The 21248-nt window shown below is 49.5% G+C and overlaps 1 protein-coding gene across 1 annotated transcript in view; it reads right to left on the bottom strand.

The window, feature by feature from the left end:
* UBASH3B (ubiquitin associated and SH3 domain containing B) overlaps window positions 1-21248 on the bottom strand; it is a 55457-nt gene that overhangs the window by 18587 nt on the left and 15622 nt on the right. The window lies entirely within an intron of this gene.

The following is a 21248-nucleotide window of genomic DNA, read 5'->3' as shown; positions in this document are numbered from 1 at the left end:
TCCACGGACATCTGGAGGGCCGCAGTTTGACTACCCCTGCCTTAGACCTTCCGGGAACTCTCTGTGGGAGGGGGCGCTCTGGGGGAGAGGTCTGAGGCCAGTTAAGCAGCCAGTTCTGACTTCTGTCTAAACAACTGCCTTTGCTTTCTCCAGTGGACGCTCAAGTTGCTTTCAGAAAGATGCTCTTGATTGGTTATACCAGGGATAGTCAACCTGTGGTCCTCCAGATATTCATGGACTACAATTCCCATGAGCCCCTGCCAGCAAATGCTGGCAGGGGCTTATGGGAATTGTAGTCCATGGACATCTGGAGGACCACCGGTTGACTACCCCTGGGTTATGCTGCACAGGCTATCGTACAATTTACGGGAACAACGAAAGAGGCATCCACTGTCTCACTCCTGAGGGCCTCCTCTGAGAGAGGACTCGGGGGGGGGGGGGGTCAAACAGGATTGTCAACTCTGGCCTGGGAAACATCTGGAAATGTAGGGGGTGGAGCCTAGGGATGGATGGGAGGGATATAGTGTGCCAGAGTGTCCCCCCCTCCCAAGCAGCCGTTTTCTCCATGGGAACTGATCTCTGTTGTCTGGAGATCAGATGCAATTCCAGATCTCCAGGCCATGACTGGAGGTTGGCAATTCCAGGATATCTCCAGGCTCCATCAGGAAGTTTGCAAACAAATCAAGATTTCCGGCAGAAGGGGGGGGGGAAGGAGACAAAAAGCTGCACGTCAACAGCATAAAGGCACAAAAGGTGGGGAAGGAATTTTTGCACATCTGTTTGCAATCCTTCCTTTTTTCCTCCTACTCAGACCTGCCTAAACTACTCGGCCACCCCCCCCCCCCACTTATCTTCCTTTCATAGCTTATAAATAGGCATCCTGGAACCCAAAAGCTCTCTTCCCTGGGTTATCTGTGGCACCAAGCATCTATTTGCATTAAAAATTCATTTCCACCGAAGGCCTGGCTGGTGTTCCTGCCTAAGTAATTTCAGCAAGCAAGGGCCTACTTGTTATCCAGGCACACTCAATTCCCGCACTGTCACAGGAGAAAACCTCTGCTCCAGTCCTTACTGCACCTTTTCTCAACTTTTGTACCATTGAGAACCCCCTGAAAAATTCTTCAGGCTTTGAGAAACCCCAGAAGCGGCGCAATCCTGCAGAATATGGTTGGGAAGCAGAGCTGTGGACACGCCCACCCAGGGCCCCTCTCCTCCCATCCCACCCAGCCCGTCACTGGCCATTTTGGGAGGGGTGGCTGCTGGCAGGAGCTCATGGTAATTGTAGTCCATGGGCATCTGGAGAGCTACAGTTTGGCCAACCCTGTCCTAGAAGGATGCCTGCATTTCTCTGTACGGTGTCCACACTTCTCTCACTCTTCCAGCGGGAGTGCAAGAAGGACATAAGAGACAAGATATCCGGGAAGTTGTGTGTCCAAAAATCATCACCACATTTCAATTGCAATCCCCCACTCCCCGAGTCATAATTAATACAAGGGAGGGAACAAAAAGCCACAAGCAAAACGAGGCAAGGACGGAAATGGTTAACAGCTGCAAATTCATGGGTGGAACAATTAAGTTTTCTCTTTGCTGCAGCATAAGAGGATGGTCATGTGGTTTTGCAAAAGGCAAGGAAAGAAAGAACAGATATGGGTGGGTAATGGCTCGCATGGCCTTTGCTGCATACGCGATATCTCGGTTACATAACCTCTTTGCCAGCTGAGGAGTCACTGTGCCTGCTGTAAAGGCCACGCATCGCTTGAACACATGGGGGCCAGCCAGCCTTTAAGCTGCTGCTTTGCTGGCTCCTGAAATCAAAGGAAGGGCAGGGAGAAGAACAATTCTCTCTCTTTCTAATTAAAAGTATGCTTCGGAAGGATAAACAGAAAAACGTGCTGGCCAATTTGTGTTCTTACAGTTAACCCAGCACGAGGGGAGGGGACATCTGAGGAATGCAGATAATCAGAAGTCTGGCTTAAGCAGAAGGGCCCTTTGCAGAGAGCTACAGAAAGGAAGTGCTGTGGCTCAGTGGTGGAGCACCTACGTGACACAGAGAAGGTCCCAAGTTCAATCCCCGGCATCCCCAAGTGGAAAGGGCTGGACAGGTGATGCGAAAGACCTTTGCTTGAGACCTTGGAGAGCGGTTTCCAGTAGACAATGCTGATGGACAGACGGTCTGATTCATAACAAGGCAGCTTCATGCAGAAGAGGGCAGCTTCAAGCCCCAACACTGCCAGTTAAAAAGGCCTGGTAGGAGGCGAAGTGAAAGATCTCCACCTGTAACGTCAGAGAGCGGCTACCAGCCGGAGTCGAGAGTACTGTCTTTGATGGACTGAGGGTCCGAATCAGAACAATGCCGTATGAGGCAGCTTCATGCGTTCTGGGAAGGGGCGTGGCTCTGCGGTTGAGCATCTACACCAAGCTGGCTCTCAATAAGTGGAATATGAGCCAACAGTGTGATGCAGCAGCTAAGAAGGCTAATGCAATATTGCTAGGAGCCCCAAACAGAGGAAGGGAAGTTATAACGCTGCTCTATTCCACACTGGTCAGACCTCATTTGCAACGTTGTGCCCAGTTCTGGGCGCTGCAGTTCAAGAAGGATACGGACAACTTGGAGCGTGTTTAGAGAAGGGAGACTAGGATGGCTGAGAGGCTGGGATGCGTGCCTTGCGAGGAGAGGAGGAGAGAGCTGGGTGGGTGCAGCTTGGAGAAGAGGGGATGGTAGGATAGCTGCGTTGAACTACATAAAAGGTTGAATGTTGCTAGTTTCCGGCAGCTTTAGAAACAAGGACTAGGAGCCACGGGTTCAAATTACCGGAAAGGAGGTCCCACTTAACCCTTGGAAAGCGCTTCCTGACTCTGAGGGCAGTTCGAGGATGGAATCTGCTGCCTGGGAGGGTGGTGGGGTCTCCTTTGTTGGACGTTTTTAGGAGGAGAGTGGATGAGAACTTGAGTGTGTGTTTTTTAAGTCCCTGAGAAGGTGTGTGTGTGTGTGTGGGGGGGGGGCTAGTGGATGGTCCTCTTCCGGCTCTGTGTGATTCCGATTCCATCGGGATTCTGGCAGGCGGAGATTGCGCGAAACGCACATCTTGCAAACACACATTTGTTGCCTTCGCCTTGTAGGGTTTTTTTTTAGTTAAGAAAATGATGCCGTGTGAAGAGACCCCTTGCTGGAGAAGCAGGGATGCAGCTTGGAGGGAGCCATAGGGGAAGGAGGCTTTTGTGAAGAGGTAGCCATTAAGGGGCTTCCAGCGTCCGTCAGCGCAACATCTGGAGCGACGGCGATAGCCAGCAAAGGAAGTGGCTGTCATGTTGATCGGCAATAAATAAGTTTCTCTGGAGACTTTGCAAGGCAAGGAGGATTGCGCGCCCTCCCTCCCTGCTTCTACTTGAAAGGGAAAAACTGGAATCCGGGCCTGGATCTTATTTTCGGGAGCATCTCACAGTTAGAATGGGAGGCTTCACAGAGACCAATAGATTATGCGGCTGGGGTCTTCGGGTACATGGAGGGGGCACTAGCTCCAGGCCTTGTGCATTGAGGAATGCTCACTTTGAAGTCAAAGATGGGTTGTTTTCATCTACAGCAGGGGTAGTCAACCTGTGGTCCTCCAGATGTCCATGGACTCCAATTCCCATGAGCCCCTCATGGGGCTCATGGGAATTGGAGTCCATGAACATCTGGAGGACCACAGGTTGACTACCCCTGGTCTACAGAATACTGGCAGGGGCACCACCTGCACCAAACGCAGAGGAATTAAAAAACTGTGAATAAAATCTTGCAAGGGATGGTGGGTGTGGACAGAGAGAAGCCCCCCCCCTTCTCATAAGACCTAAAACTCGGAAGTTGATGGGCAGCAGATTCCCGAAGTCTTTCAGCTCCAACCTTGGTGGGTTTTTTTAAAAAGCCAGGGAACTGGATGCAATCCAAATTGGGAAGCAGAGATAAGTCACTGTTTATATTTAAAACTAATTCTGACAACCGGAGGCTTGTAAAGCTTATTTCCAGCCTGAGAGCTTTATCTTGCTCCGCAAAGTAAGTATTTAAGTACTAACAGATCCTCCGACTTGCTCTGCTCTGGCTGTCAGTTCCAAAGTTTAATGAATTCATCCTAATGCCGATTTCTGCACAAATGTGGGACCCGCCTTTTTTTGCTGGTGAACAAGGCCTGCCACTTAACTGCTGTGACGGCCAAATTCATAGAAGTGCTGGGGGGAGGCGAGATTGTACCCTGCTTTTTACTACCCAAAGGAGTTTCAAAGTGCTCATAATTGCCTTTCCTTCCTCTCCCGCCAACCAATGAGGTAGGGGGGGTCTGAGAAAGCTCTGAGAGAACTGTGACTAGCCGAACTGTGACATGAGGTGGAGTGGGGAATGCAGGCAGCTTCATGTAGTGGTTAAGAACAGCGGCCCCTAATCTGGACAGCCAGGTTTGATTTCAGGCTCTTCCACATACAGCCAGCTGGGTGACCTTGGGCTGGTCACCGTTTGTTATAGCTGCTCTCACACAGCAGTTCTATCAGAGCTCTCTCAGCCTCACCTACCTCAGAAGGTATCTGTTAGGGGAGAGGCAGGGAAGGGAATTGTAAGCTGCTTTGTGATTCCTTTGGGTAATGAAAAGCAGGGTATAAAAAACAGCTCTTCTGATCTACACTGTGTAAGCACTGAGCACCAAGCAGTCCCTCTGTATTCAGAACTATAGAGACAGAACAATGTCCGTAAAATCCTTCTTTGTACTATCTTAAGATAAAATGGTTACCCCCAAGGTAAACTGAGGCTGACAGCAAGGATACGTGATTTGCTCAGAGCACAATTTGGAGTTGCATTATTTTATCCTGCCCTTCCTCCAAAGAGAGTGTGTGTGGGGGGTGGGAATAGCAAAAACTCTCCTCCACTGCATCTCTGCGAACAGCCCTGCAAGGTAGGTTAGGTTGAGAAAGACAGATCCCTGCATCTCTGCGAACAGCCCTGCAAGGTAGGTTAGGTTGAGAAAGACAGATCCCTGCATCTCTGTGAACAGCCCTGCAAGGTAGGTTAGGTTGAGAAAGACAGATCCCCGCAAGTTTCATGGCTGGGCAGAGATCTGAACCTGTCTCTCTCTGGCCTGTTGGAGCACTGACAGAGCATGGTCGGTGTTTGTTCCCTGATCTACGCATTTATGCTCCGGCGAAAGCTGGAAGCTCTGAAGGCAGAATGACCCCTGAATACACTCTTTGAAAGGCATATGTGGTTTGTTTTCCTGAACAATTTCTCTGGGTTGACTCCAGTTTCTCAAGTCAGGATTGCATCAGGAAACTCTTTTCAGAAAGAACAAACATTCAGCTAGGAGTGTCTTAAAAAAATGTAAATGAAACCATGATGGTGTTAAGATGTCCCAGCCCCTTATGGTTTCAAAGCCGGAAGCTTGGGGGTGGTTACAGGTTGCTCAATTTGTTCCAGGTCTTCCGGGGAACAGGTCGGCACAAAGGAGCAGTTAACTATGGAAGCAGCTTGACTTCCTGGAGTGGATTTTCCAGGCAGAAAGGGGGTATTCTGACAGGCCGGGTGAATGCATCTGCCGGCAGCAACCATATGGCTTCAATGAACTCCACGCTGTCCATTTCTTCCAGAGAATCCACCTTTGTTATGTATCCCGGGGAAGTGACGCTGCAGACAGGGCAGAAGAACAGATGTCCTCAGAGGCTGAAGGGAAGATTCCCACGTTAAGAGTCGACAAGGCAAAACATGCCGATGGGGAAGCTGATTGTGCATTTCTTTCGTTTATATCCTGCTTTCAGAGCGGCCAGCCTGGCGTGGCGGTTAAGAGCGGTGGCCTCTAATCTGGAGAACCGGGTTTGACTCCCCACTCCTCGTTCCCAGCCAGCCAGCTGGGTGACCTTGGGCCAGTCACAGTTCTCTCAGAGCTCTCTCGGCCTCACCTCCCTCAGAAGGTGTCTGTTGTGGGGAGAGGAAGGGAAGGCGAGAATAAGTCGTTTTGAGACTCCTTCGGGTAGTAAAAATCAGGATACAAAACAAAACAAAAAAAACAACCCACCGGATTTTATTTATTTATATTTATATTTATATAACTCGACAGGCCTGCTGTGCCTTGCTGGCATTTTCCTGCTCAAATCCCCAGGACTTCTTGAACATCCTAGCCATGACCCTGCATGCTGGGTGACACAGGTGCATGTAAGTCAGGGGTAGTCAAACTGCGGCCCTCCAGATGTCCATGGACTACAATTCCCACGAGCCCCTGCCAGCGGATGCTGGCAGGGGCTCGTGGGAATTGTAGTCCATGCACATCTGGAGGGCCGCAGTTTGACTACCAAGTGGTCGGTTCTTTCTGCAAACCCACACGAGGGACGGTCTGATCCTTGAGTTCAGAACATTTGCATCCTGCCTCGTCAGGCTCTTGGAAACGCCGTACACAACCTGATTGCCATTCATAAAATCAAAGCCAATCAGAGGGGGGGGGGAACGTTAAAAGAAGCCATTTACAGCTGCAGTTTGGATTCCCGATTGCCAGCTTTAAATGAGGCTGACCTAAATAGAGCACCAGATTGCACGGAAGTGGAGTTCAGGGTGCACCTTTCCTCAACATATTTCTTTTCCTTTTTTAAAAAAATGAAATGCAGTCCCTGAAGCCTGCATTCAGGAAAGAGGGAACGTTATGCCTATGGGGTTGGGGGAATGGGAGGTTGGCTTAACCGTTACCCTGCCAATTCTTAAAATTACCTTCCAACCAGTTTTTCCCACTCTGCAAAAGATGATTGTGCAGTTTCTCCATATCTAGCCTCCCCGGATTTAGGGATGGGGGGGGGGGAATAGCAAGCAGGGAAAAAAAATTAAACTCCTCCTCTTTTATTGTTCCTCTTGATTATAGGTTCTGGGGGCCAAATGTCAATGGGGTACAAAACCCAGCTCTTCTTCTTATATTGACTCCTGAATTGACGCATGGCTACACCCTTTCTGGAAACTCATTCCAAAGTGTAAGAGCTATCACCGAAAAGACCCTGTTCCTCCCAGAATCGTTCTAAATCTTCTGGGATTCTAGTGGATTCCAATCACCTGATCCGTAATTGTTGTAGGGAAAACTGATGTGAGCTTGCTCATGCATTCCCTTCAGATTGCATGTTTGTTCTGTCACTGAAGCCCAACCTCCTTTTAACCGAATGAGTGCAGACAAGACCAGGGTGGTAATAAAGCTGGAGTAACAAACATCTCAGAACAAAGGGCTGGCTTACTCCACCTGGAAACAGAAGAGGAGATTGGGATTTGGCTCAGAGATAATCCTTTTTTTAAAAAACCCTCGAAATCTCATCAACCTTATCCCAGTCCTCCGTGTCAATGTACATTCAGAGTGACTCACAGGGACTCTGAAGGGGGAAAAAATGCTGAAAAAGCAAGGTCAAGGGACAAGAAAAAACGGGAACTATGGCAGCAGAAAGGAACTGCAAAACACCCAAGGAAGGAGGAAGGAAGATGATTGGACAAATCTGCAGAAGCTGACATTATTATACGTCTGGTTCCCTTTTAGCTGCTCAGGGGGGAACTTATGCGGTCTCTCCCCCCTCCTCCCCCCTGCAGCAATGTCTCCACCTAGAGAGCCAGTGTTGTGCTGTGGTTAAAAGCAGCAGCTGGAGAACTGGGCTTGAGTCCCCGCTCCTCCACACGCAGACTTGGACCAGACTTCCAGTGACATGTCACTTCCAGGGGTGTGGCAGGGAGGAGGTGACCATCTGACATCACTTCTGGAGTTCCTCGAAACCTGAAAAACTATTTCAGGGGCTCCTCCGTGGTCAGAAAGTTGCTGGATAGGAAGCATATTCAGGATTGCAGCTGTGTCTTCTCGCTTCTGGCATCGCAGTTAGGTTGCTGGGCCCCATTGCATGTTGATTTAAACGTTCCCTGACAGGCACGCAGGGATGCCAGACTCCTGGTGGGACCTGGGGATCGCCTGGAATTTCAGCTCACCTCCGGAGATCAGTTCTCCTGGAGGAAATGGAAGCTTTGGTGGGTGGAATTGATGGCATTTTGCCCTGTTGAGGATCCCTCTACAGCAGGGGTAGTCAACCTGTGGTCCTCGAGATGTCCATGGACTACAATTCCCATGAGCCCCTGCCAGCAAATGCTGGCAGGGGCTCATGGGAATTGTAGTCCATGGACATCTCGAGGACCACAGGTTGACTACCCCTGCTCTACAACACAATCCCAAAATCTCCAGGTATTTCCCAATTGGAGCACGGTAGGTTCTTGGTAGTGACTCAGCAATCCCTGGGCATTCACGCAGTTTTTAAAATACCGAAAATCACTGGGGCTGTCTAAGACTATATCGCTGGAATGGAGTAAAAGCACATGACGGCATTTTCTTAGAAATATAATTCGGAGGAATAAGGAGTTGGCAGGCCTGGAAACCCCTTGCCCGAAATGCCTCCATGCCGATCGCATCGTCTTTTTCTTTTTGAAATGTGGTACCTTTCGGGAAACAGAGACAGGGGATGGGACCTGGTTGTCATAGCACACTTCCTCACGGCTGCGGAGCCCAGAGCGACGGCAGGGAGTTATTTGCTAAAATTATTCGCGGCGCAGAAGTCTTTATGGTGGCAGATCAGAATCTGCTTCGCATGAAGCTCTGACATCTCTCTCTCTCTCTCTCTCTCTCTCTCTCTCTTGCTTTCTCTTGCTTTCTCTCTAAGAAGTGCAAATTATTTCTGGTGTCGAAATGCAGGGGACGGATCAAAGAGCACGGGAGCCTTACATGAATCCGACTCTTCTCTGGCACGCACGAACTGCTGTTTCTCATCCGCCCGCACTCCAGCACCAAAGACAGGCCAGACAAATACTTGCACAGGATAAAGGGAGAAGGATTTTGTATATCTCTCTTACTAGGATGGGTTGTGTATTCTGCCTTTTGTGAGAGGGGAATATCAACAATTTATGCCGATATAATCTGCATCTGTTCCAAAGGGAGTAAAATCTTGACCATTTACGGGGCTGGGCCTAAGCAGGCTTCATTGGACTTAGAAGGGGATAATTCTGCTTAAGACGGCAATGTTTCCATCATGTAATTTACTCTGTTCTCTTAGCTACGGATTGCAGAGTGGGTCAGGAGAAGATGAACAGGAGCAGGTTTTGACGCCCCAGGTTTCTCTACCTTAAGAAGCCTCAAAGTGGTAGGCAATTGCCTTTCCCTCTCTCAACGGACACCTTGTGAGGAAAGTGGGGTTGGGAGAGGCTTGAGAGAATTGGGACCAGCCCAAGGTCACCCATCAGCTTCCAATTCCCTTCACCCCGCATCCCTTATGGCTGGCAAGTAGCTTTTCCTTGGTCTCCAGCCCTCACACCCACCATCTGGGGCAGGTGGTTGGCCATAGGTGCTGCGCTGGGCTCCCTGGGGCTGGCCTGTGACCCAGCCTCTGCCACCCTCCCACCCACTCTCTGCCCAGATTACCTTTCGCAGGTAACCAGCAGAGCAGACCAGCTGTTCTTCCGGCTGGAAGGAGGAGGAGGGGGAGGCGGCAGGGCATGGGGCAGATTCACTGTTGGCCGTCCGAGGGACAGTGGAGGCTCCCTATTGTGGGCCTATGCCTATGGAAGGCCAGTCAGATAGGAAGTGAGTCGTCTGCCTACATTTGCCTTTTACTATATTGGGGAAAGACTGTGAGCCACCTTGTGTTCCTGGGAGGTAGAAAGGAGGCTACTAAATATTTTCATAATAAATACACTCATGGCAGCTTAAATTTTGCGGCCCAGAGCCCACCATCAGACGCAAGCAGGCCTTGTACCATGAAAACCAGTGTCCCCATGCTTCTAGTGCCCAAAGGTTCTTGGAGCGCAGGGTGGTAAGGCAGCAGACATGCTGTCTGAAGCTCTGCCCATGAGGCTGGGAGTTCGATCCCAGCAGCCGGCTCAAGGTTGACTCAGCCTTCCATCCTTCCAAGGTCGGTAAAATGAGTACCCAGCTTGCTGGGGGGTAAACAGTAATGACTGGGGAAAGCACTGGCAAACCACCCTGTATGGAGTCTGCCCTGAAAACGCTAGAGGGCGTCACCCCAAGGGTCAGACATGACTCGGTGCTTGCCCAGGGGATACCTTTACCTTTGCCTTTACCTGAAGGAGCCAAGAGGGTTCTTTTTCAGTGACTGACAGGGCCATTCTTCTGGAAACAGAAAAGCAACTCCAAAAAACTCCACAAACAACGTTGCATCAGATGCCAAAGGGGGGGTGGGGTGGGGGGAGAAGTCCACAACGGAGAAAGCGGGGGCCCTGCATTCTTTGCACAGGAACTTGTCAACCCGGGTGGAAACCTGGAGAGAATTGTGTTGCGCCGGGAGGGCCGTAAATTTTGAGGCCAGCCTCCAATTTGGCGTGAAGCAGCGAGGCAATTGGGAGGGAGCGAGAGGAGACAAGGGACCCCATTCAGGCTGCTCTTTAACGACGTCTCTTTAACAAGATTTATGCTCTTCCCAAACATTCCAGCCACAAGCCCATCTATTCTTTCGGTGGCCGTTAATCTACTCGGAGCACACAGGTGGTCACAGGGGAAGGCATTGGGAAGCCAGCCCAGCTAATTCCGGCCCACCTTGCTGGCACTTGGGGCCCACGCGTGGGTGCTCATCTGTGCCAGCGGTGGGGAGCCACGGGCTGATCCACGGGGATGAACTTTTAAAAAATACAGCTCTGTCACTCAGGAAAAGGAAATGATGCTCTGCTGGACTCAGGCTGCAGGACTTTGTGGGAGATGGGGTGGGGGTACAATCTAGTCTTATATGGCAGGGGTAGTCAACCTGTGGTCCTCCAGATGTCCATGGACTACAATTCCCATGAGCCCCTGCCAGCAAACGCTAACATCCTAAGCAATACTAGGGGCATGACCTGGAGGCAGGTCTTGCTTTGACCCCCCCCCCCCCCGGGGACACTGTGTGTTAGCTGTGACTTGGCTGCATCCCCCCCCCCCGCACACACACACACAGACACACAACTACAGTTGACCAGTAAGCAAGGGGTCTAAAGGGAGCTCTTTGTTTGCTGGGCCACAGAGAAAACTTCCGAGAACCATCAAAATGTGCGGCCGCAGCTGAAGCCGTGTGAACAAAGCGAGGGAGAGGGAGAGGCTAGGAAAAATGCAGGGAGTTGTGCACCCAGATGCTTTTGTCGATTCAGAGCAGGGCCCCGGCACGAGGGAGATTTCACTCTTCTCCCCGCACTGTCTGTCCTAAAGCTGAAATGGCCAGCTGGACTCGCTTCGTGCCCCATTCGGGCAAACATGCAGAGGGTCTCTACGTTGACCCGAGAGGCCCAGCTTCAGACCTTGCGGGAAGCACGGGTCCAAGAGGATCCAGCGGCCACGGCTTGGTCCAGACGCAGAACCCGGCAAAGCGAGGTGCTCAGTTCTCACAGCCTTAGGCCCGAAGTTCCTAACCGTGTGACGCTCTTGTTCTTTGCCGGTCCCTCCTCCCCCCGACCCGGAGGCGCACGGGGGCATGATTCGCTTTGGGCCATTTTCCCCAACCCAGCCAACGCACCCTCAAGGGACATAACATTATGCTGTTGAATAAATACCACATTGGCTCTGCTGCCGCTCTGCATACCACACTCCGCTGAGGAAATAAGGGGGGGGGGCTAAAGGAACGAGCCGGCTCCTGCAATTTGCATCAGTTCCGTAATAAAGCAAAACATGATTCCCTTCCAAGCTCCCCGAGTATGCCAAGTCCTGCTTTTGGAACACAATAACGCATTGTTTGGCAGCCTGGCAGCCTAGCATGCATTTTGGTTATCGCCCATTTGCATTGTACCCTTCCCGGATGACAGTGACGCCAGATTATTATCAATTCTTTACGAATGCAGCCCATCCCCCCCAGCTGCTAGATCCCTGGGTGAATCAAGAGCATGAATCCAAAGCGGAGTAAAATTTGACTCATCGCTTGACAAGGTGATAAAAGCAACCAGCTTAAATGTTTGTTTGCGTGCACCTCGGCAAGATAAGAAGAAGAGCTGGGTTTTATACCCCACTCTTCACTGCCCAAAGGAGTCTCAAAGTGGCTTACAATTGCCTTCCCTTCATTTCCCCACAACAGGCACCCTGTAAGGTGGGTGAGGCTGAGAGAGCACTGAGAACAGCACCATCAGGACTGTGACAATTAAACTCTCCAAGGACTGATCAGCACCTCTCAGCAACTTCTTAATACTGGGAAGAAGAGGCAGCTTTTGATTCTAAATCTTGGCGTTGTGGTTAAGAATGGCGGTTTCTAATCTGGAGAGCAGGGTTTGATTCCCTACTCTTCCTCCACGCATAGCCAGCTGGGTGACCTTGGGCTAGTCACAGTCCTGACAGAGCTTTCTCCGCCCCAATGACCTTACAGGATATCTGTTGCAGGGACACAAAGGGGAAGGCAACTGTAACCCACTCTGAGACACCTCCGGGAAGTGAAAAGCAAGGTATAAAAGCCAACTCTTCTTCTTGGATTATATTTTTATTTAAATGTTTGATTTACATATAGAGTTGGAAGGGGCCATGCAGGCCATCTAGTCCAACCCCCTGTTCAGTGCAGCGTCAGTGTAAAACATCCATGCTAACTATCTGTCCAGCTGCTGCTTGAAGACTGCCAGCGTGGGGGAGCTCCTTAGGCAGCCAATTCCCCTGCTGAACTACTCAGTGAAATTTATGCCCCCTCCTGTTATCTGGCTGATACTGTTCTACATGTAGTTGAAGCCCATTCCTGTGGGTCCCCTCTTCTGCTGCCAACAGGAACCTTTCCCTGTCTTCCTCCAACAACTTTTCACATACTTAAAGACAGTACTTCTGTCCCTTATCGGCCTCCTCTTCTATGTTTATCTGTATCTTAACACTGTTCAGATCTGACGTGATCTTCCCTGAGCCCTCAAAGGAAGGGTGGAATACAAGTGTAATAATCAATCAGTCAATCAATCTGTTAGATTGTTCCTCCGGAGACCAACATGGCTAATCCTCTGAACCTTTCCTAGAAGCTGAGGCCACTGCTACAGGCCTTCTGGAGAAAAGGCGTCTTTGAACTTTAAATGTTTGAGGTTTTTAATGATCAATATTTTTTAAAGATGTTGTTTGGCTGCATCGGGGTGACGAGATAGAGCAAAGAACATTTTGGAGATCTTTAATTCATAAATCTGAAACAAAACAACTTTCCAGCAATTCTCTCTCTCTCTCTCTCTCTCTCTCTCTCTCTCTCTCTCTCACACACACACACACACACACACACACACACACACACTTCAAAAAACCAACTTGAATTGTTTCCTAACATTGAAGTTATCCTCTCAAGCCCTATTTGATTTCTGCCCCTGCTAACCATGCGGAGAAGATTTTATTATTAGTTCAGATATTCTTATATTCTAAGAGATTCTTTGTTGTTGTTAGGTGCAGAGTCGTGTCCGACCCATCGCGACCCCATGGAAAATGATCCTCCAGGCCTTCCTGTCCTCTTCCATTCCCCGGAGTCCATTTAAGTTCGCAAGAGATTCTACCATATTGTAAAAGCAATTTCTCACTCCCTGACTCATGAGAAGTGCCCTGATTCATTGCTGTACTTGGAAATGTGACATTTCTGTTACTTCAAGGAAACTCTGTGATGAGTTTCCACCGCTTTGTTTATTCCTCGCCACAAACTCCCCCACTCATTTGTGAAATGTGAAGGCCAATCCCCAGCAGAATTAGCTCCTCTTTATTCCTTCAGTTGAATGTGCATCATGGAGTGAAGAAGGTATCGTCTGAAGTCCTCTAGTTGAATAATGTTTTCTTCTTTCTAAGAGAAATTGACTAAAGCAAAGAAAGGAATAGTCAATTTCACTGGGACTAGTCAATTTCACTGAAAGGGGTAGTCAATTTCACTGAACAGGCTCCCCTGCAATGTAATTGACCATATGGCCAATAATTAACTACCATGGCAAATATGGCCCCAGCAAAGAAGGCATGCTTAAATGGCAGTTGTGATTTTTGTGAAAATCTCAGCCTCCCTGCTTCAAGACTGCAGGTGGAAGTTTATGGAAGGTCACATGTGGGGGATCACATCTCCTGGCAAATAGGAAACTATCACAGCAAGCAGAGGACAGAATCCTGCCCCTTTCTGAGCACAGACCACTTGGATTTGCATGGATTGTTTGATGCAATGGGGCATTAAAGCTGGGATCTACCTACCATGTGCTGCCGGAAATGACCCAGTCCTTGCATGTATGAATCACGCTTGCTCAGGACCTGATGTGTTAACGACCACCTTCCCTAGGGTTACCATCTCTGGGTCAGGAAATTCCAGGAGGTTTGGGGGTGGAGCCTAGGAAGGATGGGACTTTAGGAGGGGAGGCATATGCCATACATTTTATGGTGCAAAGCAACCATTTTTCTCCAGGGGAACTGATCTCTGTAGTCTGGAGATCAGTTACAATTCCAGGACGTCTCCTCCTGGAGATTGGCAACCCAAACCTCACCCAACAGGAAGCCCACTCTGAAACATGCCCCAAAAACTTTTGCTACATATAGAGGCGCCATGGCAGATGCACACACATGAATGAGAACAGACATTTCCAAGGTGGGCGCAACAGCAAGGAAGCTTTTAAATTCTCACGTGGTCCTCGATCTGTTCAGAAGGGATCAATCACAGGTGACTCATGCGCCTGTATCTAAGAGTCTGAAGTGTGTTTGTGTATTTGAGAGAAAGAGAATGAATGAGTAACAGGAGAGGACTCACTAGTTTAAAAAAAAAAAACCAGAGAAAGAAATCTCCCCCCCACACACGCACACTTTGGCTCCTTCTCCACCTTCCCCATGTGCAGCTGGCAAAAAACTCCCTTTTAAATAATTTACCCAAATGGATTGCAGGAGAACAAACTGTAAAGAGGGCAGCGTTCCAGAAACTCAGGGCAGCTTGTCAACACTTTCTCATTCCCGTCAGCCTGACGGGTAAATCGTAGCAGTTTTCTCCGTTTGTTGCACCTCTCTCGTCATGGTATTTGTCAAGAGTGTGTTTAAACGAGAGAGAGGGAGAGAGCGAGGGAGAGAGAGAGAGTCCAGAGAATCAGGAAAGGTGCTCTCTAGCAGGCACAATCCATCTGGCCTCACCAGGTTGTCCATCTGGATCTTTGGCTCTGCCTGACCTTGGAAGAAAGCAGCAGAGGCCGTAGACTTTTCCGCATTTCTTTCACATAGAGGGCGACCAGTTCTCGTTACCTAGACGAAACCAGCAGCTTGCAAAATGCGTAGCAGACAACAAAATGGCCTCCCGTTCCAGGCTTACCTGAGCTGCAGATTCACTAGGTGGCCTCGCGTAAGCCTGTTTTCTAGCATCGCCCCCCTCCCCTAATATGCAGTATGTGATAATTGGTCCTACTTTACAAAGACAGCAAGGTGACTGCAAAAAGGCCCCCGTGTTCATCTGGTGTAGCAAAACAAAACGGAAGTCCGGGATAACAGAAGAAGTAAAAAAAGGAGGAGGAGGAGTTGGGTTTGATACCCCGCTTTTCACTACCCGAAGGAGTCCCAAAGTGGCTTACAATTGCCTCCCATTCTTCTCCCCACAAGAGGAACCCTCTGAGGGAGGTGGGGCTGAAAGTGCTCTGACAGAAATGCTCTACAAGAACAGCTCAGGGACTAACCCAAGGTGCCTCTGCTGGCTGCATGTGGAGGACTGGGGAATCAAACTGTGTTCTCCGCTTTGAACAGTCGAAGTGCTATATAAATTCCATGTCGCCTTATCATTTGGAAAACAGTGTCCCGTTGGTGACGCTGCGTGTCTATTCGAAATGGTGGCTTCCCAGTCCCCCTGAACCGGAAGTCACCCAACACCTTTTGAGAACAAGGCCTGAGAGAAAAGGTCATCAAGAGGCAGCTATGCACACAAGCCACGCACCATCCGTTCTGGCAATTTAGTTAAACAACGTCGGCAGCACAATCTCTTAAAGACCATTTTCCCTCTTTACTAAACATACAGCCCAGAAAGGCTAATTATAGCTTCCTTCCCTTCGGGCTGACGATTACCAATGACACAAAATAATGCCCCCCCCCAACTGCTGCTACTCATTATCAAGAGGTTAATGGCCACGATTCTGTCTTTCTTCCCTGCTCTGTTGGCCAGAATATCTTGCTGTGGTTGAATTGGTTCATTTCTAAAGGGTCACTGCTCCGCTTGTTTTCCTCCAGATCTCTGGATACCTACTGTTTCCTTTGCTCTTGCCTGTACTACGACATGGGTTTGAATTCTTACTCAGTTAGTAAAGATAGCTAAATGGAACCTTTGTGATTAAAAGTAGCATATCGCTGGATATCAGTTGCCGGGGTGGGGAGGACCAACAGGGAGAGAATTTGGGCTTGAATCTAGCTCTGGTAACACAAGCCAACACATCTCTCCTCCAAAAACATTGATCTCCAAGTCCTACTTGTAGGACTTCCAAGGCATATGGCTTTCCACGATGGGCTGCAGGACGATGGACAAGATGGACCACCTATCCAATGTAGCCTGGCTTCCCTTCTGAGAACATTTAACTTGTCCATTGACCTCTGTTCCAACCCTGCCACCATCTTACATTCCCATTACCATAAGGTCCTCTTCTAGCCAATACTGGGACGAAGCAAGTACAAGCTATCAAAGGCAATGCAAGAACATTCATGGTTTCCGTGTTGTTTCAGAACACCCCGTTCTAAGTTTGAGGCCCAAGTAATTCATTTCACAACCAAGTTCGTCAAGCACAGGATTCCTTGGAAGCCATTTTGCAACCTTAAACAGCCAGATTCTGGTCCAGCGGTGCCTTAAAGACCAACAAAAGTTTAGGGGTGGGGAGGGGGTGTCGAACCTTTCCAGAGTCTAAGCTCCTTGCATCCAACAAAGTGTATTTGACATAGAGGCCCCCCAAGTCTTGTGGGTCTATATCATAGGTGGCCAAACTGTGACTCTCCAGATGTTCATGGACTACAATTCTCATGAGCCCCTGCCAATGGGCCATGCTGGCAGGGGCTCATGGGAGTCGTAGTCCATGAACATCTGAAGATTGGGTACCTCTGATCTGTAAGGTGCCGGACTCGAATCGGTAGACCAACGCAGCAACCCACCCGAAACTCATTTCACACAGTGGTGGGGTGGTGTGAATGGCCTACATAAATAGGACATTAGAATTCAGCCTTGGTTTGGTTGCTTGTTTTTCTCTGCGAGAGTTTTCCTTTTCGTGAATCAGTCTTGTCTCTGAGGCAATGCAGCCGTTTCGACTCCCTCTTCCCTTCCCTTCCCTTCCCCACCTACACTGCTTACACAACCCTTGGCCTGCACACCGGAGTGTCCAACTTCATGACAAGACAGCCAGGATATTAACGCTGATTCTGAATCATTTGCATGGCAGATACAAAGAGGTCTAAGGATGAGCTGGAAAGCTCCAATCAGCAGAGATGGGAAGGTAAACCTCCCTGGCGGCAAGATAAGGTCATGTCGGCTTCCTGTCAAACAAGGTTCCACATAGTGCATTACACGGATGTATTGGTATAATTAAGCTCTGCCTAATTGGGGTATGAGAGATAAATCCGCTTCCCCTTCTGTAGCTCTAGCATCCGCTTGCATGGCACAGATCACCACGTCTACAGAAACAGCCATGACAATTCAACAAACCCGTCATATTAGGACTACCAATTAGGGTGGCCGGCTCTGAGTGGAGAAATACCTGGAGACTGGGGGGCTGGAGCCTTGGTAGACTGGGGTTTAGGGAAGGGAGGGGTCTCGGTAAGGCATGGTGCCATGAAGGTCAACCTGCAAAACAGTCGTTTTCTCCAGGGAAACTTGAACTTTGTTGTCCAATTGCAATAGCAGAAGATCTCCAGGTGCCACCTGGAGGGTGGCAACCCTACTACAAAATGATCAAAGGGCTTTAAGGATTGGCCTTTAAACGAGCAAATTTAAGTGGGCCTCTTGTCCATCTTGAGATAGGTACCTTTTTGAGACACGGAAGGTGGTGGGAGTGACATTTTAAATGATAACTACATGCCCCCCCCTTATTAGAAGGAAAGGGTCAACTTTAGTGTTTTTTCTTCCACGCAACTGGATTTTATTCATTTTATACTTTGCAGGACTCAGACTTATATGAAGAATGCCCTGAAGGGGACATCAGAGGAGATGCATATTTAGTATACTTAGATCAGGAATTTCCTGACGTTTTCCGGATGCCCTTCCCCTGGGGTCTGGCTGACCGTAAATAAACCTGTGTCCAGATTGGCTTGATAGGAGACTTCCTGCTTCTCTGAGGAGGCCTCCTTCCTGCGTGGCTCAGCAGAAGAAGAATGGATGCAGACAACAGTTAGATTGTTAGGAATTTCTCTCCTTTCCTCTTTCCATGCAGAGTTATTTCTCTCCTGTTTTCATCATTATGCAGTGCGGTGCTCTGCCTCTTTGCAAATTTAAACTCTGCTACCAAGGACAACCATCAATGTGACCTTAAGAAAGAACTCCTCCCTGGGAGTAAGCCTCATCAAACAGGACACTGAGGAGACCTGCTTTTACCCCTTGTGGCTCTCTTCGTTGTGAAACTAAGGAGCGCTCAATCAAGTTTACTCCTGTCCCCAACGGCCAACCACAGAATTGGTCACCAGCTCACTGGCAAACTTGAGTCTAAAATGGGAGGGGGGGGGGTGCTAGACATAGCTGACTGTAGCCCTCCTGGCCAGGAAAGGAAGTGTCATGATAAAGAGTCAGCCAAGTTAAAACCTCGACTTTCAGCTGCTGGAGACAAACCATCACCACCTCATGTCCCCATGACACCATGGCTACCAGCCGTCCAGGGTCATGTGGCTGGCCACCCTATTGCTCTTTGTAAAAGGTTCTTAAAGACAGAATGCTTGTCTGAGCAGAAGGGCCTTGCTCTATCAAACCAGCGGTCCATCTACTCCAGGGGTAGTCAAACTGTGGCCCTGCAGATGCCCATGGACGACAATTCCCAGGAGCCCCTGCCCAACAACAGGGCATTCCCCTGATGTTGCCTCTTGGCTCGGGGATTCTGTGAAGGCTCAAGGGGGTGGCAGGTGACAGTGGAGGAGCAACAGGGTTGTGAGTGTCCTGCAAAGTGCAGGGGGTTGGACTAGATGACCCAGGAGGGCCCTTCCAACTCTATCATTCTATGATTCAGAGGCTTAGCGCCTCAGTCACCAGGGCTGGGAGGTATTGGCTTATCCTCTGTGGAGCTATCTAATCTCCCTTTCAAGCTGTTTATTCCTGTGGCCATCACAAAGTCCTCCGGCAGCAAGGAGGCAATCCTCCTGTTCTTAAGCACCTCTCCCTTCCCGCCTAGCCATAGGAGAGAAAGCTGGAAGAACAAGTTCCACTTGAAGAGCAAAACAGCCATTGCTGCAGCTTGCCTCGGTGTCTCCTAGACCGCACAGCAGAGCTGCAACTCACAGAGCGGAAGGCCCCAGTAGCAAGAAGCTCACAGAAACAATGTGGCAAGGAGCACGTAACGCATGCTGCAGCACGGTGTCAATATAGTGTTCGTGCAAAAGAGCTCAGCTGAGACCTTGGGGAGCATCTGCCAGTCTGAGCAGACAATACGACCTTGATGGACACATGATCTCATTCAGCGCAAGGCTGCTTTGGGAGTTCAACAGAGGAAGCTAAGATTAGAACAGCCATTCTCAAATTTTTTTCCCCAGTGAGAACCCCCAGGAACATTTTCCAGGCTTCGAGAAACCCCAGAAGTGGTACATCTGTGCAGCACGTGGTGGGGAAGCAGAACTGTGGACACGCCCACCTGGGGCCTCTCACCTCCCTCCCCCCCCCCAGCAACATCAGTGGCCATTTGGGGAGGGATGGGTGGACTCCCACTCATTCAGGAAACCCTTCCAGGGCCGTCAAGGAACCCCAGGGTTTTACAAATCCCAGGTTGAGAAGCCTGGAATAGAGACAGTTGTTTAGGGACAGTGTGGCATTGTGGCACAATGGTTAGGGATGGACTAAAAAGGCCTTGGTTCAAAACCCGCAACTTCCCTAGATGATCTCGGCCTAGCTCCTTTCTCACTACCTAGCCTATGGCACAGGGTTGCTGTGAGGTTAAAAAGGTAAAGGTATCCCCTGTGCAAGCATCGAGTCATGTCTGACCCTTGGGGTGATGCCCTCTAGCGTTTTCATGGCAGACTCAATACAGGGTGGTTTGCCAGTGCCTTCCCCAGTCATTACCGTTTACCCCCCAGCAAGCTGGGTACTCATTTTACCGACCTCGGAAGGATGGAAGGCTGAGTCAACCTTGAGCTGGCTCCCAGCCTCATGGGCAGAGCTTTCAGACTGCACGTCTGCTGCCTTACCACTCTGCGCCACAAGAGGCTGTGGGCCACCTAGGAGAAAAGTCAGGATATGGAGGTAATAAATTATTGCTAAATGTGCACTAGATCAGGGGTAGTCAACCTGTGGCAGAGGCTCATGGGAATTGTAGTCTATGAACATCTGGAGGACCACAGGTTGACTACCCCTGCCCTAGATTATTTTCATCCTTTGCCCCAACTTAATCGCAGAAAAGTTCAGCCTTGGATGTAAAGTGAAAGTAAGGAACAGAGTGTTTCAGAGCATGGGCAGATATATTTCCTTCACTTTTGAGGCTGACCCAGGGTATCCTTCCAATATATTGACAAAGAGGGAGGACAGAGACTGGGTTCCCTTTGCAATGCTACACAAAATTTGCTACAACGTGTGGGTTTGTATCTTGGTCTGTATATACCATCTCCCCTCTTGGCTCCCTAAACATTGTTGTCCTCCCCAGAGAAATATTCACATAATGAAGGACTTTTTGAAAAGAGTCCAATAAAATCAGAGTCCAGTAGCACCTTGAAGACCAACAAAGATTGATTCAAGGCGTGGGTTTTCGAGTGCAAGCACTCTTCCCCAGACTAAGAACTCCCTATGTGACAGTGGGAATATATAGCAAAAATTAATTCTGGAGTTCATCCGGAAGGGTGCCATTGCTTGAATTCACAACTTATAGCTTGTGCTAGTGCAGCAACATGCAGTCTGAAGCTCTGCCCATGAGGCTGGGAGTTCGATCCCAGCAGCCGGCTCAAGGTTGACTTAGCCTTCTATCCTTCCGAGGTCGGTAAAATGAGTACCCAGCTTGCTGGGGGGGGGGGTAAACGGTCATGACTGGGGAAGGGAATGGCAAACCACCCCGTATTGAGTCTGCCATGAAAACGCTAGAGGGTGTCACCCCAAGGGTCAGACATGACCCGGTGCTTGCACAGGGGATACCTTTACCTTTTACCTTTAGTAACAAACACCACTAGCATACGCGT

The sequence above is a fragment of the Paroedura picta genome, chromosome 12, assembly GCF_049243985.1.
Source record: "Paroedura picta isolate Pp20150507F chromosome 12, Ppicta_v3.0, whole genome shotgun sequence".
Lineage (NCBI taxonomy): Eukaryota > Metazoa > Chordata > Lepidosauria > Squamata > Gekkonidae > Paroedura > Paroedura picta.
The sequence above is the reverse complement of the archived record's forward strand: the minus strand, read 5'-3'. Positions and strand labels throughout refer to the sequence as shown.